The sequence below is a fragment of the Rhipicephalus microplus genome, chromosome 3, assembly GCF_043290135.1.
Source record: "Rhipicephalus microplus isolate Deutch F79 chromosome 3, USDA_Rmic, whole genome shotgun sequence".
Classification (NCBI taxonomy): domain Eukaryota; kingdom Metazoa; phylum Arthropoda; class Arachnida; order Ixodida; family Ixodidae; genus Rhipicephalus; species Rhipicephalus microplus.
This window is the reverse complement of record NC_134702.1, coordinates 210167096-210191866: the sequence shown is the minus strand read 5'-3', so window position 1 is coordinate 210191866 and position 24771 is coordinate 210167096. Positions and strand designations below refer to the sequence as shown.

The window sequence follows — 24771 nt, the reverse complement described above, 5'->3', positions numbered from 1 at the left end:
CCCCTGTGAGGATTGAACTCACGACCTTCAGATCATGAGACTGACGCGCTGCCTACTGCGCTACCGAGGCAGACAGGAGTCCCTGACAAACGCAACCGGTATCATTAGTTCCCACAAACAAAAAGGTGGAAAAGTAAGAAAACTGAGCAACAGTCATTTATTACTGCTCTAAACAGTGCACCCCTTATGACCTAATTAAACTCTCATGAGCAAACAAAAAATCTGCACCAAAGTTGCCCCGGGTGAGGATTGAACTCACGACCTTCAGATTATGAGACTGACGCGCTGCCTAGTGCGCTTCCGAGGCAGACAGGGGTCACTGGGAAACGCAACCGGTATCATTAGTTCCCACAAACTATAGGTCGAAAAAGTAAGAAAACCGAGCAACAGTCATTCATTACTGCTCCAGACAGCGCACCCCTCACGACCCAATAAATCTCTCATAGGAAAACAAAAAAATCTGCAACACCTTTGCCCCGGGTGGAGATTGAACTCACGACCTTCAGATTATGAGACAGACGTGCTGCCTTTGCACTACCGAGGCGGACAGGGGTCACTGGGAAACACAACCGGTATCATTAGTTCCTACAAATTAAAGGTCGAAAAAGTAAGAAAACTAAGCAACAGTCATTCATTACTGCTCCAGACAGCGCACCCTTCACGACATAATTAAACTCTCATAAACAAACAAAAAAACTTCACTGCCTTTGCCCCGGGTGAGGATTGAACTCACGACCTTCAGAATATGAGACTGACGCGCTGCCTACTGCGCTACCGAGGCAGACTGGGGTCACTGGGAAACGCAACCGGTATCATTAGTTCCCACAAATTAAAGGTTGCAAAAATAAGAAAACCGAGCAACTGTCATTCATTACTGCTCCTGACAGCGCACTCCTCACGACCTAATTAAACTGTCATAAGCAAACAAAAAACTGCACCGCCTTTGGCCTGGGTGAGAATTGAACTCACGACCTTCAGATTATGAAACTGACGCGCTGCCTACTGCGCTACCGAGGCGGACAGGTGTCATTGGGAAACACAACCAGTATCAATTGTTCCCACAGGTTAAAAATTGAAAAAGTAAGAAAACTCAGCAACAGTCATTCATTACTGCTCCAGACAGCACACCCCTCACGACCTAATTAAACTCTTATAAGCAAACAAATATCTGCACCACCTTTCCCCCGGGTGAGGATTGAACTCACGACCTTCAGATTATGAGCCTGACGCGCTGCCTACTGCGCTACCGAGGCGGACAGGTGTCACTGGAAAACACAACAGGTATCAATAGTTCCTACAAGTTAAAGGTCGAAAAAGTAAGAAAACTCAGCAACAGTCATTCATTACTGCTTCAGACAGCGCACCCCTCACGACCTAATTAAACTCTCATAAGCAAACAAAGAACTGCACCACCTTTGCCCCGGGTGAGGATTGAACTCACGACCTTCAGATTATGAGACTGACGCGCTGCCTACTGCACTACCGAGGCGGACAGGTGACACTGGGAAACACAACCGGTATCAATAGTTCCCACAAGTTAAAGGTCGAAAAAGTAAGAAAACTCAGCAGCAGTCATTCATTACTGCTCCAGACAGCGCACCCCTCACGACCTAATTAATCTCTCATAAGCAAACAAAAAATTTCAGCGCCTTTGCCCCGATGAGGATTGAACTCACGACCTTGAGATTATGAGACTGACGCGCTGCCTACTGCACTACCGAGGCGGACAGGTGACACTGGGAAACACAACCGGTATCAATAGTTCCCACATGTTAAAGGTCGAAAAAGTAAGAAAACTCAGCAGCAGTCATTCATTACTGCTCCAGACAGCGCACCCCTCACGACCTAATTAAACTCTCATAAGCAAACAAAAAACTTCAGCGCCTTTGCCCCGGGTGAGGATTGAACTCACGACCTTAAGATTATGAGACTGACGCGCTGCCTACTGCGCTACCGACGCGGACAGGGGTCACTGGGAAACGCAACCGGTATCATTAGTTCCCACAAATTAAAGGTGGAAAACGTAAGAAAACTGAGCAACAGTCATTTATTACTGCTCCAGACAGTGCACCCTTCACGACCTAATTAAACTCTCATGAGCAAACAAAGAATCTGCAACAAATTTGCCCCGGGTGAGGATTGAACTCACGACCTTCAGATTATGAGACGGACGTGCTGCCTACTGCGCTACCGAGGCGAACAGGCGTCACTGGGAAACACAACAGGTATCAATCGTTCCCACATGTTAAAGGTCGAAAAAGTAAGAAAACTCAGCAACAGTCATTCATTACTGCTCAGGACAGCGCACCCCTCAAGACCTAATTAAACTCTCATAGGCAAACAAAAAATCTGCACCGCCATTGCCCTGGGTGTGGATTGAACTCACGATCTTCAGACTATGAGACTGAAGCGCCGCCTACTGGGCTACCGAGGCGGACTGGTGTCACTGGGAAACACAACCGGTATCAATAGTTCCCACAAGTTAAAGGTCGAAAAAGTAAGAAAACTCAGCAACAGTCATTCATTACTGCACCAGACAGCGCACCCTTCACGACCTAATTAAACTCTCATAAGCAAACAAAACAACTACACCGCCTTTGCCCCGGGTGAGGATGGAACTCACGACCTTCAGATTATGAGACTGACGCGCTGCCTACTGCGCTACCGAGGCGGACAGGGGTCACTGCGAAACGCAACCAGTATCAATTGTTCCCACATGTTAAAGGTCGAAAAAGTAAGAAAACTCAGCAACAGTCATTCATTACTGCTCAGGACAGCGCACCCCTCACGACCTAATTAAACTCTCATAGGCAAACAAAAAATCTGCACCGCCATTGCCCCGGGTGTGGATTGAACTCACGATCTTCAGATTATGAGACTGAGCGCCGCCTACTGCGCTACCGAGGCGGACTGGTGTCACTGGGAAACACAACCGGTATCAATAGTTCCCACAAGTTAAAGGTCGAAAAAGTAAGAAAACTCAGCAACAGTCATTCATTACTGCACCAGACAGCGCACCCTTCACGACCTAATTAAACTCTCATAAGCAAACAAAACAACTACACCGCCTTTGCCCCGGGTGAGGATGGAACTCACGACCTTCAGATTATGAGACTGACGCGCTGCCTACTGCGCTACCGAGGCGGACAGGGGTCACTGCGAAACGCAACCGGTATCATTAGTTCCCACAAATTAAAGGTCGAAAAAGTAAGAAAACCGAGCAACAGAAATTCATTACTGCTCCACACAGTGCACCCCTCACGACCTAACTAAACTCTCATAAGCAAACAAAAAATCTGCACCGCCTTTGCCCCTGTGAGGATTGAACTCACGACCTTCAGATCATGAGACTGACGCGCTGCCTACTGCGCTACCGAGGCAGACAGGAGTCCCTGACAAACGCAACCGGTATCATTAGTTCCCACAAACAAAAAGGTGGAAAAGTAAGAAAACTGAGCAACAGTCATTTATTACTGCTCTAAACAGTGCACCCCTTATGACCTAATTAAACTCTCATGAGCAAACAAAAAATCTGCACCAAAGTTGCCCCGGGTGAGGATTGAACTCACGACCTTCAGATTATGAGACTGACGCGCTGCCTAGTGCGCTTCCGAGGCAGACAGGGGTCACTGGGAAACGCAACCGGTATCATTAGTTCCCACAAACTATAGGTCGAAAAAGTAAGAAAACCGAGCAACAGTCATTCATTACTGCTCCAGACAGCGCACCCCTCACGACCCAATAAATCTCTCATAGGAAAACAAAAAAATCTGCAACACCTTTGCCCCGGGTGGAGATTGAACTCACGACCTTCAGATTATGAGACAGACGTGCTGCCTTTGCACTACAGAGGCGGACAGGGGTCACTGGGAAACACAACCGGTATCATTAGTTCCTACAAATTAAAGGTCGAAAAAGTAAGAAAACTAAGCAACAGTCATTCATTACTGCTCCAGACAGCGCACCCTTCACGACATAATTAAACTCTCATAAACAAACAAAAAAACTTCACTGCCTTTGCCCCGGGTGAGGATTGAACTCACGACCTTCAGAATATGAGACTGACGCGCTGCCTACTGCGCTACCGAGGCAGACTGGGGTCACTGGGAAACGCAACCGGTATCATTAGTTCCCACAAATTAAAGGTTGCAAAAATAAGAAAACCGAGCAACTGTCATTCATTACTGCTCCTGACAGCGCACTCCTCACGACCTAATTAAACTGTCATAAGCAAACAAAAAACTGCACCGCCTTTGGCCTGGGTGAGAATTGAACTCACGACCTTCAGATTATGAAACTGACGCGCTGCCTACTGCGCTACCGAGGCGGACAGGTGTCATTGGGAAACACAACCAGTATCAATTGTTCCCACAGGTTAAAAATTGAAAAAGTAAGAAAACTCAGCAACAGTCATTCATTACTGCTCCAGACAGCACACCCCTCACGACCTAATTAAACTCTTATAAGCAAACAAATATCTGCACCACCTTTCCCCCGGGTGAGGATTGAACTCACGACCTTCAGATTATGAGCCTGACGCGCTGCCTACTGCGCTACCGAGGCGGACAGGTGTCACTGGAAAACACAACAGGTATCAATAGTTCCTACAAGTTAAAGGTCGAAAAAGTAAGAAAACTCAGCAACAGTCATTCATTACTGCTTCAGACAGCGCACCCCTCACGACCTAATTAAACTCTCATAAGCAAACAAAGAACTGCACCACCTTTGCCCCGGGTGAGGATTGAACTCACGACCTTCAGATTATGAGACTGACGCGCTGCCTACTGCACTACCGAGGCGGACAGGTGACACTGGGAAACACAACCGGTATCAATAGTTCCCACAAGTTAAAGGTCGAAAAAGTAAGAAAACTCAGCAGCAGTCATTCATTACTGCTCCAGACAGCGCACCCCTCACGACCTAATTAATCTCTCATAAGCAAACAAAAAATTTCAGCGCCTTTGCCCCGATGAGGATTGAACTCACGACCTTGAGATTATGAGACTGACGCGCTGCCTACTGCACTACCGAGGCGGACAGGTGACACTGGGAAACACAACCGGTATCAATAGTTCCCACAAGTTAAAGGTCGAAAAAGTAAGAAAACTCAGCAGCAGTCATTCATTACTGCTCCAGACAGCGCACCCCTCACGACCTAATTAAACTCTCATAAGCAAACAAAAAACTTCAGCGCCTTTGCCCCGGGTGAGGATTGAACTCACGACCTTAAGATTATGAGACTGACGCGCTGCCTACTGCGCTACCGACGCGGACAGGGGTCACTGGGAAACGCAACCGGTATCATTAGTTCCCACAAATTAAAGGTGGAAAACGTAAGAAAACTGAGCAACAGTCATTTATTACTGCTCCAGACAGTGCACCCTTCACGACCTAATTAAACTCTCATGAGCAAACAAAAAATCTGCAACAAATTTGCCCCGGGTGAGGATTGAACTCACGACCTTCAGATTATGAGACGGACGTGCTGCCTACTGCGCTACCGAGGCGAACAGGCGTCACTGGGAAACACAACAGGTATCAATCGTTCCCACATGTTAAAGGTCGAAAAAGTAAGAAAACTCAGCAACAGTCATTCATTACTGCTCAGGACAGCGCACCCCTCAAGACCTTATTAAACTCTCATAGGCAAACAAAAAATCTGCACCGCCATTGCCCTGGGTGTGGATTGAACTCACGATCTTCAGACTATGAGACTGAAGCGCCGCCTACTGGGCTACCGAGGCGGACTGGTGTCACTGGGAAACACAACCGGTATCAATAGTTCCCACAAGTTAAAGGTCGAAAAAGTAAGAAAACTCAGCAACAGTCATTCATTACTGCACCAGACAGCGCACCCTTCACGACCTAATTAAACTCTCATAAGCAAACAAAACAACTACACCGCCTTTGCCCCGGGTGAGGATGGAACTCACGACCTTCAGATTCTGAGACTGACGCGCTGCCTACTGCGCTACCGAGGCGGACAGGGGTCACTGCGAAACGCAACCGGTATCATTAGTTCCCACAAATTAAAGGTCGAAAAAGTAAGAAAACCGAGCAACAGTAATTCATTACTGCTCCACACAGTGCACCCCTCACGACCTAATTAAATTCTCATAAGCAAACAAAAAATCTGCACCGCCTTTGCCCCTGTGAGGATTGAACTCACGACCTTCAGATTATGAGACTGACGCGCTGCCTACTGCGCTACCGAGGCAGACAGGAGTCCCTGGCAAACGCAACCGGTATCATTAGTTCCCACAAAAAAAAGGTGGAAAAAGTAAGAAAACTGAGCAACAGTCATTTATTACTGCTCCAGACAGTGCACCCCTCATGACCTAATTAAACTCTCATGAGCAAACTAAAAATCTGCACCAAAGTTGCCCCGGGTGAGGATTGAACTCACGACCTTCAGATTATGAGACTGACGCGCTGCCTAGTGCGCTTCCGGGCAGACAGGGGTCACTGGGAAACGCAACCGGTATCATTAGTTCCCACAAACTATAGGTCGAAAAAGTAAGAAAACTCAGCAACAGTCATTCATTACTGCTCCAAACAGCGCACCCTTCAACACCTAATTAAACTCTCATAAGCAAAGAAACCAACTACACCGCCTTTGCCCCGGGTGAGGATGGAACTCACGACCTTAAGATTATGAGACTGACGCGCTGCCTACTGCGCTACCGAGGCGGACAGGGGTCACTGCGAAACGCAACCGGTATCATTAGTTCCCACAAATTAAAGGTCGAAAAAGTAGGAAAACCGAGCAACAGTCATTCATTACTTCTCCAGACAGTGCACCCCTCACGACCTAATTAAACTCTCATAAGCAAACAAAACATATTCACCGCCTTTGCCCCGGGAGAGGATTGAACTCACGACCTTCAGATTACGAGAATGACGCGCTGCCTACTGCGCTACCGACGCTGACAGGGGTCACAGCGAAACGCAACTGGTATCATTCGTTTCCACAAGTTAAAAATTGAAACAGTAAGAAAACCGAGCAACAGTCATTTATTACTGCTCCAGACAGCGCACCCCTCACGACCTAATTAAACTCTCATAAGCAAACAAAAAATGTGTACCGCCTTTACCCTGGGTGTGGATTGAACTCACGATCTTCAGATTAGGAGACTGACGCGCTGCCTACTGCGCTACCGAGGCGGACAGGGGTCACTGGGAAACACAACCGGTATCAATAGTTTCCACAAGTTAAAAATTGAAAAGAAAACCGAGCAACTGTGATTCATTACTGCTTCTGACAGCGCACTCCTCACGACCTAAATAAACTCTCATAAGCAAACAAAAAACTGCACCGCCTTTGGCCCGGGTGAGAATTGAACTCACGACCTTCAGATTATGAGACTGACGCGCTGCCTACTGCGCTACCGAGGCGGACAGGTGTCACTGGGAACCACAACCGGTATCAATAGTTCCCTCAAGTTAAAGGTCGAAAAAGTAAGAAAACTCGGCAACAGTCTTTCATTACTGCTCAAGACAGCGCACCCTTCACGACCTAACTAAACGCTCATAAACAAACAAAAAAACTTCACCGCCTTTGCCCCGGGTGAGGATTGAACTCACGACCTTCAGAATATGACACTGACGCGCTGCCTACTGCGCTACCGAGGCGGACAGGGGTCACTGGGAAACGCAACCGGTATCATTCGTTTCCACATATAAAGGTCGAAAAACTAAGAAAACTGGGCAACAGTCATTCATTACTGCTCCAGACAGTGCACCCCTCACGACCTAATTAAACTCTCATAAGCAAACAAAACATCTGCACCGCCTCACCCCAGGTGAGGATTGAACTCACGACCTTCAGAACATGAGACTGACGTGCTGCCTACTGCACTACCGAGGCGGACAGGGGTCACTAGGAAACGCAACCGGCATCATTCGTTTCGACAAATGAAAGGTCGAAAAAATAAGAAAATTCAGCAACAGTCATTCATTACTGTTCCAGACAGCGCACCCCTCACGACCTAATTAAACTCTCATAAGCAAACAAAAAAAAACTGCATCGATATTGGCCCGCCTTAGGATTGAACTCACGACCTGCAGATTATGAGACTGAAGCGCCGCCTACTGCGCTACCGAGGCGGACTGGTGTCACTGGGAAACACAACTGGTATCAATAGTTCCCACAAGTTAAAGGTCGAAAAAGTAGGAAAACTCAGCAGCAGTCATTCATTACTGCTCCAGACAGCGCACCCCTCACGACCTAATTAAACTCTCATAAGCAAACAAAAAACTTCAGCACCTTTGCCCCGGGTGAGGATTGAACTCACGACCTTCAGATTATGAGACTGACGCGCTGCCTACTGCGCTACCGAGGCGGACAGGGGTCACTGGGAAACACAACTGGTATCAATAGTTCCCACAAGTTAAAAATTGAAACAGTAAGAAAACCGAGCAACAGTCTTTCATTACTGCTCCAGACAGCGCACCCCTCACGACCTAATTAAACTCTCATAAGCAAACACAAAATCTGTACCGCCTTTACCCTGGGTGTGGATTGAACTCACGACCTTCAGATTATGAGACTGACGCGCTGCCTACTGCGCTTCCGAGGCGGACAGGTGTCACTGGGAAACACAACCGGTATCAATAGTTCCCCCAAGTTAAAGGTCGAAAAAGTAGGAAAACTCAGCAACAGTCATTCATTACTGCTCCAGACAGCGCACCTCTCACGACCTAAATAAACCCTCATAAGCAAACAAAAAACCTGCACCGCCTTTGCTCTGGTGAGGATTGAACTCACGACCTTCAGATTATGAGACTGACGCGCTGCTTAATCGCTACCGAGGCAGACAGGGGTCACTGGGAAACGCAACCGGTATCATTAGTTCCCACAAGTTAAAGGTCGAAAAAGTAAGAAAACTCAGCAACAGTCATTCATTACTGCTCCACACAGCGCACCCTTCACGACCTAATTAAACTCTCATAAGCAAACAAAACATCCGCACCACCTTTGCCCCGGGTGAGGATTGAACTCACGACCTTCAGATTATTCGACTTACGCGCTGCCTACTGCGCTACCGAGGCGGACAGGTGTCACTGGGAAACACAACCGGTATCAATAGTTCCCACAAGTTAAAGGTCGAAAAAGTAAGAAAACTCAGCAACAGTCATTCATTACTGCTCCAGACAGTGCACCCCTCACGACCTAATTAAACTCTCATAAGCAAACAAAACATCTGCACCACCTTTGCCCCTGGGGAGGATTGAACTCACGACCTTCAGATTATGAGACTGACGCGCTGCCTACTGCGCTACCGAGGCGGACAGGGGTCACTGGGAAACAGAACCGGTATCACTAGTTCCCACATGTTAAAGGTCGAAAAAGTAAGAATACTCCGCAACAGTCATTCATTACTGCTCAGGACATCGCACCCCTCACAACCTAATTAAACTCTCTTAGGCAAACAAAAAATCTTCACCGCCTTTGCCCCGGGTGTTGATTGAACTCACGACCTTCAGATTATGAGACCGAAGCGCCGCCTACTGCGCTACCGAGGCGGACTGGTGTCACTGGGAAACACAACCGGTATCAATAGTTCCCACAAGTTAAAGGTCAAAAAAATAAAAAAACTCAGCAACAGTCATTCATTACTGCTCCAGACAGCGCACCCTTCACGACCTAATTAAACTCTCATGAGCAAACAAAAAATCTGCACCGCCTTTGCCCCGGGTGAGGATTGAACTCACGACCTTCAGATTATGAGACCGAAGCGCCGCCTACTGCGCTACCGAGGCGGACTGGTGTCACTGGGAAACACAACCGGTATCAATAGTTCCCACAAGTTAAAGGTCAAAAAAATAAAAAAACTCAGCAACAGTCATTCATTACTGCTCCAGACAGCGCACCCTTCACGACCTAATTAAACTCTCATGAGCAAACAAAAAATCTGCACCGCCTTTGCCCCGGGTGAGGATTGAACTCACGACCTTCAGATTATGAGACTGACGCGCTGCCTACTGCGCTACCGAGGCTGACAGGGGTCACAGCGAAACGCAACTGGTATCATTCGTTTCCACAAGTTAAAAATTGAAACAGTAAGAAAACCGAGCAACAGTCATTTATTACTGCTCCAGACAGCGCACCCCTCACGACCTAATTAAACTCTCATAAGCAAACAAAAAATGTGTACCGCCTTTACCCTGGGTGTGTATTGAACTCACGACCTTCAGATTATGAGACTGACGCGCTGCCTACTGCGCTTCCGAGGAGGACAGGTGTCTCTGGGAAACACAACCGGTATCAATAGTTCCCACAAGTTAAAAATTGAAAAATTAAGAAAACCGAGCAACTGTCGTTCATTACTGCTCCTGACAGCGCACTCCTCACGACCTAATTAAACTCTCATAAGCAAACAAAAAACTGCACCGCCTTTGGCCCGGGTGAGAATTGAACTCACGACCTTCAGATTATGAGACTGACGCGCTGCCTACTGCGCTACCGGGGCGGACAGGTGTCACTGGGAAACACAACCGGTATCAATAGTTCCCTCAAGTTAAAGGTCGAAAAAGTAAGAAAACTCGGCAACAGTCATTCACTACTGCTCCAGACAGCGCATCCTTCACGACCTAATTAAACTCTCATAAACAAACAAAAAAACTTCACCGCCTTTGCCCCGGGTGAGGATTGAACTCACGACCTTCAGAATATGAGACTGACGCGCTGCCTACTGCGCTACCGAGGCAGACTGGGGTCACTAGGAAACGCAACCGGTATCATTCGTTTCGACAAATGAAAGGTCGAAAAAATAAGAAAATTCAGCAACAGTCATTCATTACTGTTCCAGACAGCGCACCCCTCACGACCTAATTAAACTCTCATAAGCAAACAAAAAAAACTGCATCGATATTGGCCCGCCTTAGGATTGAACTCACGACCTTCAGATTATGAGACTGAAGCGCCACCTACTGCGCTACATAGGCGGACTGGTGTCACTGGGAAACACAACCGGTATCAATAGTTCCCACAAGTTAAAGGACGAAAAAATAAAAAAAACTCAGCAACAGTCATTCATTACTGCTCCAGACAGTGCACCCTTCACGACCTAATTAAACTCTCATAATCAAACAAAACGACTACACCGCCTTTGCCCCGGTTGAGGATGGAACTCACAACCTTCAGATTATGAGACTGACGCGCTGCCTACTGCGCTACCGAGGCTGACAGGGGTCACTGCGAAACGCAACCGGTATCATTCGTTTCCACAAAATAAAGGTCGAAAAAATAAGAAAATTCAGCAACAGTCATTCATTACTGTTCCAGACAGCGCACCGCTCACGACCTAATTAAACTCTCATAAGCAAACAAAAAAACTGCATCGACATTGGCCCGCCTTAGGATTGAACTCACGACCTTCAGATTATGAGACTGATGCGCTGCCTACTGCACTACCGAGGCGGACAGGAGACACTGGGAAACACAACCGGTATCAATAATTCCCACAAGTTAAAGGTCGAAAAAGTAGGAAAACTCAGCAGCAGTCATTCATTACTGCTCCAGACAGCGCACCCCTCACGACCTAATTAAACTCTCATAAGCAAACAAAAAACTTCAGCACATTTGCCCCGGGTGAGGATTGAACTCACGACCTTCAGATTATGAGACTGACGCGCTGCCTACTGCGCTACCGAGGCGGACAGGGGTCACTGGGAAACACAACTGGTATCAATAGTTCCCACAAGTTAAAAATTGAAACAGTAAGAAAACCGAGCAACAGTCATTCATTACTGCTCCAGACAGTGCACCCCTCACGACCTAATTAAACTCTCATAAGCAAACAAAACATCTGCACCGCCTTTGCCCCGGGTGAGGATTGAACTCACGACCTTCAGAATATGAGACTGACGTGCTGCCTACTGCACTACCGAGGCGGACAGGGGTCACTAGGAAACGCAACCGGTATCAATAGTTCCCTCAAGTAAAGGTCGAAAAAGTAAGAAAACTCAGCAACCGTCATTCATTACTGCTCCAGACAGCGCACCCCTCACGACCTAATAAAACTCTTATAAGCAAACAAATATCTGCACCACCTTTCCCCCGGGTGAGGATCGAACTCATGACCTTCAGATTATGAGACTGACGCGCTGCCTACTGCGCTACCGAGGCGGACAGGGGTCACTGGGAAACGCAACCGGTATCGTTCGTTTCCACATATAAAGGTCGAAAAACTAAGAAAACTGGGCAACAGTCATTCATTACTGCTCCAGACAGTGCACCCCTCACGACCTAATCAAACTCTCATAAGCAAACAAAACAACTACACCGCCTTTGCCCCGGGTGAGGATGGAACTCACGACCTTCAGATTATGAGACTGACGCGCTGCCTACTGCGCTACCGAGGCTGACAGGGGTCACTGCGAAACGCAACCGGTATCATTCGTTTCCACAAATTAAAGGTCGAAAAAATAAGAAAATTCAGCAACAGTCATTCATTACTGTTCCAGACAGCGCACCCCTCACGACCTGATTAAACTCTCATAAGCAAACAAAAAAACTGCATCGACATTGGCCCGCCTTAGGATTGAACTCACGACCTTCAGATTATGAGACTGACGCGCTGCCTACTGCACTACCGAGGCGGACAGGTGACACTGGGAAACACAACCGGTATCAATAGTTCCCACAAGTTAAAAATTGAAACAGTAAGAAAACCGAGCAACAGTCATTCATTACTGCTCCAGACAGCGCACCCCTCACGACCAAATTAAACTCTCATAAGCAAACACAAAATCTGTACCGCCTTTACCCTGGGTGTGGATTGAACTCACGATCTTCAGATTATGAGACTGACGCGCTGCCTACTGCGCTTCCGAGGCGGACAGGTGTCACTGGGAAACACAACCGGTATCAATAGTTCCCCCAAGTTAAAGGTCGGAAAAGTAGGAAAACTCAGCAACAGTCACTCATTACTGCTCCAGACAGCGCACCTCTCACGACCTAATTAAACTCTCATAAGCAAACAAAAAACTTCAGCGCCTTTGCCCCGGGTGAGGATTGAACTCACGACCTTCAGATTATGAGACTGACGCACTGCCTACTGCGCTACCTAGGCGGACAGGGGTCACTGGGAAACACAACCGGTATCAATAGTTCCCACAAGTTAAAAATTGAAACAGTAAGAAAACCGAGCAACAGTCATTCATTACTGCTCCAGACAGCGCACCCCTCACGACCAAATTAAACTCTCATAAGCAAACACAAAATCTGTACCGCCTTTACCCTGGGTGTGGATTGAACTCACGACCTTCAGATTATGAGACTGACGCGCTGCCTACTGCGCTTCCGAGGCGGACAGGTGTTACTGGGAAACACAACCGGTATCAATAGTTCCCCCAAGTTAAAGGTCGGAAAAGTAGGAAAACTCAGCAACAGTCATTCATTACTGCTCCAGACAGCGCACCTCTCACGACCTAAATAAACTCTCATAAGCAAACAAAAAATCTGCACCGCCTTTGTCCAGGGTGAGGATTGAACTCACGACCTTCAGATTATGAGACTGACGCGCTGCTTAATCGCTACCGAGGCAGACAGGGGTCACTGGGAAACGCAACCGGTATCATTAGTTCCCACAAGTTAAAGGTCGAAAAAGTAAGAAAACTCAGCAACAGTCATTCATTACTGCTCCACACAGCGCACCCTTCACGACCTAATTAAACTCTCATAAGCAAACAAAACATCCGCACCACCTTTGCCCCGGGTGAGGATTGAACTCACGACCTTCAGATTAGCGACTTACGCGCTGCCTACTGCGCTACCGAGGCGGACAGGTGTCACTGGGAAACACAACCGGTATCAATAGTTCCCAAAAGGTAAAGGTCGAAAAAGTAAGAAAACTCAGCAACAGTCATTCATTACTGCTCCAGACAGTGCACCCCTCACGACCTAATTAAACTCTCATAAGCAAACAAAACATCTGCACCACCTTTGCCCCTGGGGAGGATTGAACTCACGACCTTCAGATTATGAGACTGACGCGCTGCCTACTGCGCTACCGAGGCGGACAGGGGTCACTGGGAAACAGAACCGGTATCACTAGTTCCCACATGTTAAAGGTCGAAAAAGTAAAAAAACTCCGCAACAGTCATTCATTACTGCTCAGGACAGCGCACCCCTCACAACCTAATTAAACTCTCTTAGGCAAACAAAAAATCTTCACCGCCTTTGCCCCGGGTGTTGATTGAACTCACGACCTTCAGATTATGAGACCGAAGCGCCGCCTACTGCGCTACCGAGGCAGACTGGTGTCACTGGGAAACACAACCGGTATCAATAGTTCCCACAAGTTAAAGGTCAAAAAAATAAAAAAACTCAGCAACAGTCATTCATTACTGCTCCAGACAGCGCACCCTTCACGACCTAATTAAACTCTCATAAGCAAACAAAACAACTACACCGCCTTTGCCCCGGGTGAGGATGGAACTCACGACCTTCAGATTATGAGACTGACGCGCTGCCTACTGCGCTACCGAGGCTGACAGGGGTCACTGCGAAACGCAACTGGTATCATTCGTTTCCACAAATTAAAGGTCGAAAAAATAAGAAAACTGGGCAACAGTCATTCATTACTGCTCCAGACAGTGCACCCCTCCTGACCTAATTAAACTCTCATGAGCAAACAAAAAATCTGCACCGCCTTTGCCCCGGGTGAGGATTGAACTCACGACCTTCAGATTATGAGACTGACGCGCTGCCTACTGCACTACCGAAGCGGACAGGTGTGACTGGGAAACACAACCGGTATCAATAGTTCCCACGAGTTAAAGGTCGAAAAAGTAAGAAAACTCAGCAACAGTCAATCATTACTGCTCCAGACAGCGCGCCCCTCACGACCTAATTCAACTCTCATAAGCAAACAACAAAACTGCACCGCCTTTACCCCGGGTGGGGATTGAACTCACGACCTTCAGATTATGAGACTGACGCGCTGCCTACTGCGCTACCGAGGCTGACAGGGGTCACTGCGAAACGCAACTGGTATCATTCGTTTCCACAAGTTAAAAATTGAAACAGTAAGAAAACCGAGCAACAGTCATTTATTACTGCTCCAGACAGCGCACCCCTCACGACCTAATTAAACTCTCATAAGCAAACAAAAAATGTGTACCGCCTTTACCCTGGGTGTGTATTGAACTCACGACCTTCAGATTATGAGACTGACGCGCTGCCTACTGCGCTTCCGAGGCTGACAGGTGTCTCTGGGAAACACAACCGGTATCAATAGTTCCCACAAGTTAAAAATTGAGAGATTAAGAAAACCGAGCAACTGTCGTTCATTACTGCTCCTGACAGCGCACTCCTCACGACCTAATTAAACTCTCATAAGCAAACAAAAAACTGCACCGCCTTTGGCCCGGGTGAGAATTGAACTCACGACCTTCAGATTATGAGACTGACGCGCTGCCTACTGCGCTACCGAGGCGGACAGGTGTCACTGGGAAACACAACCGGTATCAATAGTTCCCTCAAGTTAAAGGTCGAAAAAGTAAGAAAACTCGGCAACAGTCATTCACTACTGCTCCAGACAGCGCATCCTTCACGACCTAATTAAACTCTCATAAACAAAAAAAAGCTTCACCGCCTTTGCCCCGGGTGAGGATTGAACTCACGACCTTCAGAATATGAGACTGACGCGCTGCCTACTGCGCTACCGAGGCAGACTGGGGTCACTGGGAAACGCAACCGGTATCATTAGTTCCCACAAATTAAAGGTTGAAAAAATAAGAAAACCGAGCAACTGTCATTCATTACTGCTCCTGACAGCGCACTCCTCACGACCTAATTAAACTCTCATAAGCAAACAAAACAACTACACCGCCTTTGCCCCGGGTGAGGATGAAACTCACGACCTTCAGATTATGAGACTGACGCGCTGCCTTCTGCGCTACCGAGGCGGACAGGCTTCACTGGGAAACACAACCGGTATCAATTGTTCCCTCAAGTTAAAGGTCGAAAAAGTAAGAAAACTAAGCAACAGTCATTCATTACTGCTCCAGACAGCGCACCCCTCAAGACCTAATTAAACTCTCATAAGCAAACAAAAAACTGCACCGCCTTTGGCCCGGGTGAGGATTGAACTCTCGACCTTCAGATCATGAGCCTGACGCGCTGCCTACTGCGCTACCGAGGCGGACAGGTGTCACTGGAAAACACAACAGGTATCAATAGTTCCCACAAGTTAAAGGTCGAAAATGTAAGAAAATTCAGCAACAGTCATTCATTACTGCTTCAGACAGCGCACCCCTCACGACCTAATTAAACACTCATAAGCAAACAAAACATCCGCACCACCTTTGCCCCGGGTGAGGATTGAACTCACGACCTTCAGATTATTAGACTTACGCGCTGCCTACTGCACTATCGAGGCGGACAGGTGTCACTGGGAAACACAACCGGTATCAATAGTTCCCACAAGTTAAAGGTCGAAAAAGTAAGAAAACTCAGCAACAGTCATTCATTACTGCTCCAGACAGTGCACCCCTCACGACCTAATTACACTCTCATAAGCAAGCAAAACATCTGCACCACCTTTGCCCCGGGTGAGGATTGAACTCACGACCTTCAGATTATGAGACTGACGCGCTGCCTACTGCGCTACCGAGGCGAACAGGCGTCACAGGGAAACACAACCGGTATCAATAGTTCCCACATGTTAAAGGTCGAAAAAGTAAGAAAACTCCGCAACAGTCATTCATTACTGCTCAGGACAGCGCACCCCTCACAACCTAATTAAACTCTCATAGGCAAACAAAAAATCTTCACCGCCTTTGCCCGGGTGTGGATTGAACTCACGATCTTCAGATTATGAGACTAAAGCGCCGCCTACTGCGCTACCGAGGCGGACTGGTGTCACTCGGAAACACAACCGCTATCAATAGTTCCCACAAGTTAAAGGTCGAAAAAATAAAAAAACTCAGCAACAGTCATTCATTACTGCTCCAGACAGCGCACCCTTCACGACCTAATTAAACTCTCATAACCAAACAAAAAATCTGCACCGCCTTTGCCCCGGGTGAGGATTGAACTCACGACCTTCAGATTATGAGACTGACGCGCTGCCTACTGCACTACCGAGGCGGACAGGTGTGACTGGGAAACACAACCGGTATCAATAGTTCCCACAAGTTAAAGGTTGAAAAAGTAAGAAAACTCAGCAACAGTCAATCATTACTGCTCCAGACAGCGCACCCCTCACGACCTAATTAAACTCTCATAAGCAAACAACAAAACTGCACCGCCTTTACCACGGGTGGGGATTGAACTCACGACCTTCAGATTATGAGACTGACGCGCTGCCTACTGCGCTACCGAGGCAGACTGGGGTCACTGGGAAACGCAACCGGTATCATTAGTTCCCACAAATTAAAGGTTGAAAAAATAAGAAAACTGAGCAACTGTCATTCATTACTGCTCCTGACAGCGCACTCCTCACGACCTAAATAAACTCTCATAAGCAAACAAAAAACTGCACCGCCTTTGGCCTGGGTGAGAATTGAACTCACGATCTTCAGATTATGAGACTGACGCGCTGCCTACTGCGCTACCGAGGCGGACAGGTGTCACTGGGAAACACAACCGGTATCAATAGTTCCCTCAAGTTAAAGGTCGAAAAAGTAAGAAAACTCAGCATTAGTCATTCATTACTGCTCCAGACAGCGCACCCCTCAAGACCTAATTAAACTCTTATAAGCAAACAAATATCTGCGCCACCTTTCTTCCGGGTGAGGATCGAACTCACGACCTTCAGATTATGAGACGGACGCGCTGCCTACTGCGCTACCGAGGCGGACAGGTGTCACTGGGAAACACAACCGGTATCAATAGTTCCCTCAAGTTAAAGGTCGAAAAAATAAGAAAACTGGGCAACAGTCATTCATTACTGCTCCAGACAGTGCACCCCTCACGACCTAATTAAACTCTCATAAGCAAACAAAACATCTGCACCGCCTTTGCCCCGGGTGAGGATTGAACTCACGACCTTCAGATTATGAGACTGACGTGCTGCCTACTGCGCTACCGAGGCGGACAGGGGTCACTAGGAAACGCAACTGGTATCATTCGTTTCCACAAATGAAAGGTCGAAAAAATAAGAAAATTCAGCAACAGTCATTCATTACTGTTCCAGACAGCGCACCCCTCACGACCTAATTATACTCTCATAAGCAAACAAAAAAACTGCATCGACATTGGCCCGCCTTAGGATTGAACTCACGACCTTCAGATTATGAGCTGACGCGCTGCCTACTGCACTACCGAGGTGGACAGGTGACACTGGGAAACACAACCGGTATCAATAGTTTCCACAAGTTAAAGGTCGAAAAAGTAAGAAAACTCAGCAGCAGTCATTCATTACTGCTCCAGACAGCGCACCCCTCACGACCTATTTAAACTCTCATAAGCAAACAAAAAACTTCAGCGCCTTGCCCCGGGTGAGGATTGAACTCACGACCTTCAGATTATGAGACTGACGCGCTGCCTACTGCGCTACCGAGGCGGACAGGGGTAACTGGGAAACACAACCGGTATCAATAGTTCCCACAAGTTAAAAATTGAAACAGTAAGAAAACCGAGCAACAGTCATTCATTACTGCTCCAGACAGCGCACCCCTCACGACCTAATTACACTCTCATAAGCAAACACAAAATCTCTACCGCCTTTACCCTGGGTGTGGATTGAACTCACGACCTTCAGATTATGAGACTGACGCGCTGCCTACTGCGCTTCCGAGGCGGACAGGTGTCACTGGGAAACACAACCGGTATCAATAGTTCCCCCAAGTGAAGGGTTGAAAAAGTAGGAAAACTCAGCAACAGTCATTCATTACTGCTCCAGACAGCGCACCTCTCACGATCTAAATAAACTCTCATAAGCAAACAAAAAATCTGCACCGCCTTTACCCCGGGTGAGGATTGAACTCACGACCTTCAGATTATGAGACTGACGCGCTGCCTAATCGCTACCGAGGCGGACAGGGGTCACTGGGAAACAGAACCGGTATCACTAGTTCCCACATGTTAAAGGTCGAAAAAGTAAGAAAACTCCGCAACAGTCATTCATTACTGCTCAGGACAGCGCACCCCTCACAACCTAATTAAACTCTCATAGGCAAACAAAAAATCTTCACCGCCTTTGCCCCGGGTGTTGATTGAACTCACGACCTTCAGATTATGAGACTGAAGCGCCGCCTACTGCGCTACCGAGGAGGACTAGTGTCACTGGGAAACACAACCGGTATCAATAGTTCCCACAAGTTAAAGGTCAAAAAAATAAAAAAACTCAGCAACAGTCATTCATTACTGCTCCAGACAGCGCACCCTTCACGACCTAATTAAACTCTCATAAGCAAACAAAACAACTACACCGCCTTTGCCCCGGGTGAGGATGAAACTCACGACCTTCAGATTATGAGACTGACGCGCTGCCTACTGCGCTACTGAGGCGGACAGGGGTCACTGGGAAACACAACCGGTATCAATATTTTCCACAATTTAAAAATTGAAACAGTAAGAAAACCGAGCAAAAATCATTTATTACTGCTCCAGACAGCACACCCCTCACGACCTAATAAATTCTCATAAGCAAACAAAAAACTGCACCGCTTTGGCCCGGGTGAGAATTGAACTCACGACCTTCAGATTATGAGACTGACGCGCTGCCTACTGCGCTACCGAGGCGGACAGGTGTCACTGGGAAACACAACCGGTATCAATAGTTGCCTCAAGTTAAAGGTCGAAAAAGTAAGAAAACTCGGCAACAGTCATTCACTACTGCTCCAGACAGCGCATCCTTGACGACCTATATAAACTCTCATAAACAAACAAAAAAACTTCACCGCCTTTGCCCCGGGTGAGGATTGAACTCACGACCTTCAGATTATGAGACTGACGCGCTGCCTACTGCGCTACTGAGGCGGACAGGGGTCACTGGGAAACACAACCGGTATCAATATTTTCCACAATTTAAAAATTGAAACAGTAAGAAAACCGAGCAAAAATCATTTATTACTGCTCCAGACAGCGCACCCCTCACGACCTAATAAATTCTCATAAGCAAACAAAAAACTGCACCGCTTTGGCCCGGGTGAGAATTGAACTCACGACCTTCAGATTATGAGACTGACGCGCTGCCTACTGCGCTACCGAGGCGGACAGGTGTCACTGGGAAACACAACCGGTATCAATAGTTGCCTCAAGTTAAAGGTCGAAAAAGTAAGAAAACTCGGCAACAGTCATTCACTACTGCTCCAGACAGCGCATCCTTGACGACCTATATAAACTCTCATAAACAAACAAAAAAACTTCACCGCCTTTGCCCCGGGTGAGGATTGAACTCACGACCTTCAGATTATGAGACTGACGCGCTGCCTACTGCGCTACTGAGGCTGACAGGGGTCACTGCGAAACGCAACCGGTATCATTCGTTTCCACAAATTAAAGGTCGAAAAAATTAGGAAAACTCAGCAACAGTCAATCATTACTGCTCCAAACAGCGCACCCCTCACGACCTAATTAAACTATCATAAGCAAACAACAAAACTGCACCGCCTTTACCCCGGTTGGGATTGAACTCACGACCTTCAGATTATGAGACTGACGCGCTGCCTACTGCGCTACCGAGGCGGACAGGGGTCACTGGGAAACACAACCGGTATCAATATTTTCCACAATTTAAAAATTGAAACAGTAAGAAAACCGAGCAAAAATCATTTATTACTGCTCCAGACAGCGCACCCCTCACGACCTAATAAATTCTCATAAGCAAACAAATATGCACCGCTTTGGCCCGGGTGAGAATTGAACTCACGACCTTCAGATTATGAGACTGACGCGCTGCCTACTGCGCTACCGAGGCGGACAGGTGTCACTGGGAAACACAACCGGTATCAATAGTTGCCTCAAGTTAAAGGTCGAAAAAGTAAGAAAACTCGGCAACAGTCATTCACTACTGCTCCAGACAGCGCATCCTTGACGACCTATATAAACTCTCATAAACAAACAAAAAAACTTCACCGCCTTTGCCCCGGGTGAGGATTGAACTCACGACCTTCAGATTATGAGACTGACGCGCTGCCTACTGCGCTACTGAGGCTGACAGGGGTCACTGCGAAACGCAACCGGTATCATTCGTTTCCACAAATTAAAGGTCGAAAAAATTAGGAAAACTCAGCAACAGTCAATCATTACTGCTCCAAACAGCGCACCCCTCACGACCTAATTAAACTATCATAAGCAAACAACAAAACTGCACCGCCTTTACCCCGGTTGGGATTGAACTCACGACCTTCAGATTATGAGACTGACGCGCTGCCTACTGCGCTACCGAGGCGGACAGGGGTCACTGGGAAACACAACCGGTATCAATAGTTTCCACAAGTTAAAAATTGAAACAGTAAGAAAACCGAGCAAAAATAATTTATTACTGCTCCAGACAGCGCACCCCTCACGACCTAATTAAACTCTCTTAGGCAAACAAAAAATCTTCACCGCCTTTGCCCCGGGTGTTGATTGAACTCACGACCTTCAGATTATGAGACCGAAGCGCCGCCTACTGCGCTACCGAGGCAGACTGGTGTCACTGGGAAACACAACCGGTATCAATAGTTCCCACAAGTTAAAGGTCAAAAAAATAAAAAAACTCAGCAACAGTCATTCATTACTGCTCCAGACAGCGCACCCTTCACGACCTAATTAAACTCTCATAAGCAAACAAAACAACTACACCGCCTTTGCCCCGGGTGAGGATGGAACTCACGACCTTCAGATTATGAGACTGACGCGCTGCCTACTGCGCTACCGAGGCTGACAGGGGTCACTGCGAAACGCAACTGGTATCATTCGTTTCCACAAATTAAAGGTCGAAAAAATAAGAAAACTGGGCAACAGTCATTCATTACTGCTCCAGACAGTGCACCCCTCCCGACCTAATTAAACTCTCATGAGCAAACAAAAAATCTGCACCGCCTTTGCCCCGGGTGAGGATTGAACTCACGACCTTCAGATTATGAGACTGACGCGCTGCCTACTGCACTACCGAAGCGGACAGGTGTGACTGGGAAACACAACCGGTATCAATAGTTCCCACGAGTTAAAGGTCGAAAAAGTAAGAAAACTCAGCAACAGTCAATCATTACTGCTCCAGACAGCGCGCCCCTCACGACCTAATTCAACTCTCATAAGCAAACAACAAAACTGCACCGCCTTTACCCCGGGTGGGGATTGAACTCACGACCTTCAGATTATGAGACTGACGCGCTGCCTACTGCGCTACCGAGGCTGACAGGGGTCACTGCGAAACGCAACTGGTATCATTCGTTTCCACAAGTTAAAAATTGAAACAGTAAGAAAACCGAGCAACAGTCATTTATTACTGCTCCAGACAGCGCACCCCTCACGACCTAATTAAACTCTCATAAGCAAACAAAAAATGTGTACCGCCTTTACCCTGGGTGTGTATTGAACTCACGACCTTCAGATTATGAGACTGACGCGCTGCCTACTGCGCTTCCGAGGCTGACAGGTGTCTCTGGGAAACACAACCGGTATCAATAGTTCCCACAAGTTAAAAATTGAGAGATTAAGAAAACCGAGCAACTGTCGTTCATTACTGCTCCTGACAGCGCACTCCTCACGACCTAATTAAACTCTCATAAGCAAACAAAAAACTGCACCGCCTTTGGCCCGGGTGAGAATTGAACTCACGACCTTCAGATTATGAGACTGACGCGCTGCCTACTGCGCTACCGAGGCGGACAGGTGTCACTGGGAAACACAACCGGTATCAATAGTTCCCTCAAGTTAAAGGTCGAAAAAGTAAGAAAACTCGGCAACAGTCATTCACTACTGCTCCAGACAGCGCATCCTTCACGACCTAATTAAACTCTCATAAACAAAAAAAAAGCTTCACCGCCTTTGCCCCGGGTGAGGATTGAACTCACGACCTTCAGAATATGAGACTGACGCGCTGCCTACTGCGCTACCGAGGCAGACTGGGGTCACTGGGAAACGCAACCGGTATCATTAGTTCCCACAAATTAAAGGTTGAAAAAATAAGAAAACCGAGCAACTGTCATTCATTACTGCTCCTGACAGCGCACTCCTCACGACCTAATTAAACTCTCATAAGCAAACAAAACAACTACACCGCCTTTGCCCCGGGTGAGGATGAAACTCACGACCTTCAGATTATGAGACTGACGCGCTGCCTTCTGCGCTACCGAGGCGGACAGGCTTCACTGGGAAACACAACCGGTATCAATTGTTCCCTCAAGTTAAAGGTCGAAAAAGTAAGAAAACTAAGCAACAGTCATTCATTACTGCTCCAGACAGCGCACCCCTCAAGACCTAATTAAACTCTCATAAGCAAACAAAAAACTGCACCGCCTTTGGCCCGGGTGAGGATTGAACTCTCGACCTTCAGATCATGAGCCTGACGCGCTGCCTACTGCGCTACCGAGGCGGACAGGTGTCACTGGAAAACACAACAGGTATCAATAGTTCCCACAAGTTAAAGGTCGAAAATGTAAGAAAATTCAGCAACAGTCATTCATTACTGCTTCAGACAGCGCACCCCTCACGACCTAATTAAACACTCATAAGCAAACAAAACATCCGCACCACCTTTGCCCCGGGTGAGGATTGAACTCACGACCTTCAGATTATTAGACTTGCGCGCTGCCTACTGCACTATCGAGGCGGACAGGTGTCACTGGGAAACACAACCGGTATCAATAGTTCCCACAAGTTAAAGGTCGAAAAAGTAAGAAAACTCAGCAACAGTCATTCATTACTGCTCCAGACAGTGCACCCCTCACGACCTAATTACACTCTCATAAGCAAGCAAAACATCTGCACCACCTTTGCCCCGGGTGAGGATTGAACTCACGACCTTCAGATTATGAGACTGACGCGCTGCCTACTGCGCTACCGAGGCGAACAGGCGTCACAGGGAAACACAACCGGTATCAATAGTTCCCACATGTTAAAGGTCGAAAAAGTAAGAAAACTCCGCAACAGTCATTCATTACTGCTCAGGACAGCGCACCCCTCACAACCTAATTAAACTCTCATAGGCAAACAAAAAATCTTCACCGCCTTTGCCCGGGTGTGGATTGAACTCACGATCTTCAGATTATGAGACTAAAGCGCCGCCTACTGCGCTACCGAGGCGGACTGGTGTCACTCGGAAACACAACCGCTATCAATAGTTCCCACAAGTTAAAGGTCGAAAAAATAAAAAAACTCAGCAACAGTCATTCATTACTGCTCCAGACAGCGCACCCTTCACGACCTAATTAAACTCTCATAACCAAACAAAACAACTACACCGCCTTTGCCCCGGGTGAGGATGGAACTCACGACCTTCAGATTATGAGACTGACGCGCTGCCTACTGCGCTACCGAGGCTGACAGGAGTCACTGCGAAACGCAACCGGTATTATTCGTTTCCACAACTTAAAGGTCGAAAAAATAAGAAAACTGGGCAACAGTCATTCATTACTGCTCCAGACAGTGCACCCCTCCCGACCTAATTAAACTCTCATGAGCAAACAAAAAATCTGCACCGCCTTTGCCCCGGGTGAGGATTGAACTCACGACCTTCAGATTATGAGACTGACGCGCTGCCTACTGCACTACCGAGGCGGACAGGTGTGACTGGGAAACACAACCGGTATCAATAGTTCCCACAAGTTAAAGGTTGAAAAAGTAAGAAAACTCAGCAACAGTCAATCATTACTGCTCCAGACAGCGCA

At 47.4% G+C, this 24771-nt stretch overlaps 47 non-coding genes across 47 annotated transcripts; all 47 read right to left on the bottom strand.

Annotated features, from left to right (window-relative positions):
- Positions 1–708: 708 nt before the first annotated feature.
- Positions 709–781, bottom strand: TRNAM-CAU (transfer RNA methionine (anticodon CAU)). The gene has a single exon. It is a non-coding gene; the product is annotated as a tRNA-Met (tRNA).
- A 399-nt stretch (positions 782–1180) lies between these two features.
- On the bottom strand, positions 1181–1253 carry TRNAM-CAU (transfer RNA methionine (anticodon CAU)). Its single transcript has one exon. It is a non-coding gene; the product is annotated as a tRNA-Met (tRNA).
- A 163-nt stretch (positions 1254–1416) lies between these two features.
- TRNAM-CAU (transfer RNA methionine (anticodon CAU)) lies at positions 1417–1489 on the bottom strand. Its single transcript has one exon. It is a non-coding gene; the product is annotated as a tRNA-Met (tRNA).
- Positions 1490–1887: 398 nt separating this feature from the next.
- Positions 1888–1960, bottom strand: TRNAM-CAU (transfer RNA methionine (anticodon CAU)). The gene has a single exon. It is a non-coding gene; the product is annotated as a tRNA-Met (tRNA).
- A 638-nt stretch (positions 1961–2598) lies between these two features.
- Positions 2599–2671, bottom strand: TRNAM-CAU (transfer RNA methionine (anticodon CAU)). The gene has a single exon. It is a non-coding gene; the product is annotated as a tRNA-Met (tRNA).
- A 400-nt stretch (positions 2672–3071) lies between these two features.
- On the bottom strand, positions 3072–3144 carry TRNAM-CAU (transfer RNA methionine (anticodon CAU)). Its single transcript has one exon. It is a non-coding gene; the product is annotated as a tRNA-Met (tRNA).
- Positions 3145–4018: 874 nt separating this feature from the next.
- On the bottom strand, positions 4019–4091 carry TRNAM-CAU (transfer RNA methionine (anticodon CAU)). The gene has a single exon. It is a non-coding gene; the product is annotated as a tRNA-Met (tRNA).
- Positions 4092–4490: 399 nt separating this feature from the next.
- On the bottom strand, positions 4491–4563 carry TRNAM-CAU (transfer RNA methionine (anticodon CAU)). The gene has a single exon. It is a non-coding gene; the product is annotated as a tRNA-Met (tRNA).
- Positions 4564–4726: 163 nt separating this feature from the next.
- Positions 4727–4799, bottom strand: TRNAM-CAU (transfer RNA methionine (anticodon CAU)). Its single transcript has one exon. It is a non-coding gene; the product is annotated as a tRNA-Met (tRNA).
- Positions 4800–5197: 398 nt separating this feature from the next.
- Positions 5198–5270, bottom strand: TRNAM-CAU (transfer RNA methionine (anticodon CAU)). The gene has a single exon. It is a non-coding gene; the product is annotated as a tRNA-Met (tRNA).
- A 638-nt stretch (positions 5271–5908) lies between these two features.
- Positions 5909–5981, bottom strand: TRNAL-CAG (transfer RNA leucine (anticodon CAG)). Its single transcript has one exon. It is a non-coding gene; the product is annotated as a tRNA-Leu (tRNA).
- Positions 5982–6617: 636 nt separating this feature from the next.
- Positions 6618–6690, bottom strand: TRNAM-CAU (transfer RNA methionine (anticodon CAU)). Its single transcript has one exon. It is a non-coding gene; the product is annotated as a tRNA-Met (tRNA).
- A 632-nt stretch (positions 6691–7322) lies between these two features.
- On the bottom strand, positions 7323–7395 carry TRNAM-CAU (transfer RNA methionine (anticodon CAU)). Its single transcript has one exon. It is a non-coding gene; the product is annotated as a tRNA-Met (tRNA).
- Positions 7396–7559: 164 nt separating this feature from the next.
- TRNAM-CAU (transfer RNA methionine (anticodon CAU)) lies at positions 7560–7632 on the bottom strand. Its single transcript has one exon. It is a non-coding gene; the product is annotated as a tRNA-Met (tRNA).
- Positions 7633–7794: 162 nt separating this feature from the next.
- Positions 7795–7867, bottom strand: TRNAM-CAU (transfer RNA methionine (anticodon CAU)). The gene has a single exon. It is a non-coding gene; the product is annotated as a tRNA-Met (tRNA).
- Positions 7868–8269: 402 nt separating this feature from the next.
- TRNAM-CAU (transfer RNA methionine (anticodon CAU)) lies at positions 8270–8342 on the bottom strand. Its single transcript has one exon. It is a non-coding gene; the product is annotated as a tRNA-Met (tRNA).
- A 636-nt stretch (positions 8343–8978) lies between these two features.
- On the bottom strand, positions 8979–9051 carry TRNAI-AAU (transfer RNA isoleucine (anticodon AAU)). Its single transcript has one exon. It is a non-coding gene; the product is annotated as a tRNA-Ile (tRNA).
- Positions 9052–9926: 875 nt separating this feature from the next.
- TRNAM-CAU (transfer RNA methionine (anticodon CAU)) lies at positions 9927–9999 on the bottom strand. Its single transcript has one exon. It is a non-coding gene; the product is annotated as a tRNA-Met (tRNA).
- Positions 10000–10399: 400 nt separating this feature from the next.
- Positions 10400–10472, bottom strand: TRNAM-CAU (transfer RNA methionine (anticodon CAU)). Its single transcript has one exon. It is a non-coding gene; the product is annotated as a tRNA-Met (tRNA).
- A 164-nt stretch (positions 10473–10636) lies between these two features.
- TRNAM-CAU (transfer RNA methionine (anticodon CAU)) lies at positions 10637–10709 on the bottom strand. The gene has a single exon. It is a non-coding gene; the product is annotated as a tRNA-Met (tRNA).
- Positions 10710–11585: 876 nt separating this feature from the next.
- On the bottom strand, positions 11586–11658 carry TRNAM-CAU (transfer RNA methionine (anticodon CAU)). The gene has a single exon. It is a non-coding gene; the product is annotated as a tRNA-Met (tRNA).
- Positions 11659–11822: 164 nt separating this feature from the next.
- Positions 11823–11895, bottom strand: TRNAM-CAU (transfer RNA methionine (anticodon CAU)). Its single transcript has one exon. It is a non-coding gene; the product is annotated as a tRNA-Met (tRNA).
- A 398-nt stretch (positions 11896–12293) lies between these two features.
- On the bottom strand, positions 12294–12366 carry TRNAM-CAU (transfer RNA methionine (anticodon CAU)). Its single transcript has one exon. It is a non-coding gene; the product is annotated as a tRNA-Met (tRNA).
- Positions 12367–14423: 2057 nt separating this feature from the next.
- On the bottom strand, positions 14424–14496 carry TRNAM-CAU (transfer RNA methionine (anticodon CAU)). Its single transcript has one exon. It is a non-coding gene; the product is annotated as a tRNA-Met (tRNA).
- Positions 14497–14660: 164 nt separating this feature from the next.
- Positions 14661–14733, bottom strand: TRNAM-CAU (transfer RNA methionine (anticodon CAU)). Its single transcript has one exon. It is a non-coding gene; the product is annotated as a tRNA-Met (tRNA).
- Positions 14734–14897: 164 nt separating this feature from the next.
- Positions 14898–14970, bottom strand: TRNAM-CAU (transfer RNA methionine (anticodon CAU)). Its single transcript has one exon. It is a non-coding gene; the product is annotated as a tRNA-Met (tRNA).
- Positions 14971–15370: 400 nt separating this feature from the next.
- TRNAM-CAU (transfer RNA methionine (anticodon CAU)) lies at positions 15371–15443 on the bottom strand. The gene has a single exon. It is a non-coding gene; the product is annotated as a tRNA-Met (tRNA).
- A 162-nt stretch (positions 15444–15605) lies between these two features.
- Positions 15606–15678, bottom strand: TRNAM-CAU (transfer RNA methionine (anticodon CAU)). The gene has a single exon. It is a non-coding gene; the product is annotated as a tRNA-Met (tRNA).
- A 637-nt stretch (positions 15679–16315) lies between these two features.
- Positions 16316–16388, bottom strand: TRNAI-AAU (transfer RNA isoleucine (anticodon AAU)). The gene has a single exon. It is a non-coding gene; the product is annotated as a tRNA-Ile (tRNA).
- Positions 16389–16552: 164 nt separating this feature from the next.
- On the bottom strand, positions 16553–16625 carry TRNAM-CAU (transfer RNA methionine (anticodon CAU)). The gene has a single exon. It is a non-coding gene; the product is annotated as a tRNA-Met (tRNA).
- Positions 16626–17025: 400 nt separating this feature from the next.
- TRNAM-CAU (transfer RNA methionine (anticodon CAU)) lies at positions 17026–17098 on the bottom strand. The gene has a single exon. It is a non-coding gene; the product is annotated as a tRNA-Met (tRNA).
- An 873-nt stretch (positions 17099–17971) lies between these two features.
- On the bottom strand, positions 17972–18044 carry TRNAM-CAU (transfer RNA methionine (anticodon CAU)). Its single transcript has one exon. It is a non-coding gene; the product is annotated as a tRNA-Met (tRNA).
- Positions 18045–18442: 398 nt separating this feature from the next.
- Positions 18443–18515, bottom strand: TRNAM-CAU (transfer RNA methionine (anticodon CAU)). The gene has a single exon. It is a non-coding gene; the product is annotated as a tRNA-Met (tRNA).
- Positions 18516–19623: 1108 nt separating this feature from the next.
- TRNAM-CAU (transfer RNA methionine (anticodon CAU)) lies at positions 19624–19696 on the bottom strand. Its single transcript has one exon. It is a non-coding gene; the product is annotated as a tRNA-Met (tRNA).
- A 164-nt stretch (positions 19697–19860) lies between these two features.
- Positions 19861–19933, bottom strand: TRNAM-CAU (transfer RNA methionine (anticodon CAU)). The gene has a single exon. It is a non-coding gene; the product is annotated as a tRNA-Met (tRNA).
- Positions 19934–20094: 161 nt separating this feature from the next.
- On the bottom strand, positions 20095–20167 carry TRNAM-CAU (transfer RNA methionine (anticodon CAU)). Its single transcript has one exon. It is a non-coding gene; the product is annotated as a tRNA-Met (tRNA).
- Positions 20168–20331: 164 nt separating this feature from the next.
- TRNAM-CAU (transfer RNA methionine (anticodon CAU)) lies at positions 20332–20404 on the bottom strand. Its single transcript has one exon. It is a non-coding gene; the product is annotated as a tRNA-Met (tRNA).
- A 396-nt stretch (positions 20405–20800) lies between these two features.
- TRNAM-CAU (transfer RNA methionine (anticodon CAU)) lies at positions 20801–20873 on the bottom strand. The gene has a single exon. It is a non-coding gene; the product is annotated as a tRNA-Met (tRNA).
- A 164-nt stretch (positions 20874–21037) lies between these two features.
- Positions 21038–21110, bottom strand: TRNAM-CAU (transfer RNA methionine (anticodon CAU)). Its single transcript has one exon. It is a non-coding gene; the product is annotated as a tRNA-Met (tRNA).
- A 638-nt stretch (positions 21111–21748) lies between these two features.
- On the bottom strand, positions 21749–21821 carry TRNAM-CAU (transfer RNA methionine (anticodon CAU)). The gene has a single exon. It is a non-coding gene; the product is annotated as a tRNA-Met (tRNA).
- Positions 21822–21985: 164 nt separating this feature from the next.
- Positions 21986–22058, bottom strand: TRNAM-CAU (transfer RNA methionine (anticodon CAU)). Its single transcript has one exon. It is a non-coding gene; the product is annotated as a tRNA-Met (tRNA).
- Positions 22059–22222: 164 nt separating this feature from the next.
- On the bottom strand, positions 22223–22295 carry TRNAM-CAU (transfer RNA methionine (anticodon CAU)). The gene has a single exon. It is a non-coding gene; the product is annotated as a tRNA-Met (tRNA).
- A 400-nt stretch (positions 22296–22695) lies between these two features.
- Positions 22696–22768, bottom strand: TRNAM-CAU (transfer RNA methionine (anticodon CAU)). The gene has a single exon. It is a non-coding gene; the product is annotated as a tRNA-Met (tRNA).
- Positions 22769–22931: 163 nt separating this feature from the next.
- Positions 22932–23004, bottom strand: TRNAM-CAU (transfer RNA methionine (anticodon CAU)). Its single transcript has one exon. It is a non-coding gene; the product is annotated as a tRNA-Met (tRNA).
- An 874-nt stretch (positions 23005–23878) lies between these two features.
- TRNAM-CAU (transfer RNA methionine (anticodon CAU)) lies at positions 23879–23951 on the bottom strand. The gene has a single exon. It is a non-coding gene; the product is annotated as a tRNA-Met (tRNA).
- A 400-nt stretch (positions 23952–24351) lies between these two features.
- Positions 24352–24424, bottom strand: TRNAM-CAU (transfer RNA methionine (anticodon CAU)). The gene has a single exon. It is a non-coding gene; the product is annotated as a tRNA-Met (tRNA).
- Positions 24425–24588: 164 nt separating this feature from the next.
- On the bottom strand, positions 24589–24661 carry TRNAM-CAU (transfer RNA methionine (anticodon CAU)). The gene has a single exon. It is a non-coding gene; the product is annotated as a tRNA-Met (tRNA).
- Between the last annotated feature and the right edge of the window lie 110 nt (positions 24662–24771).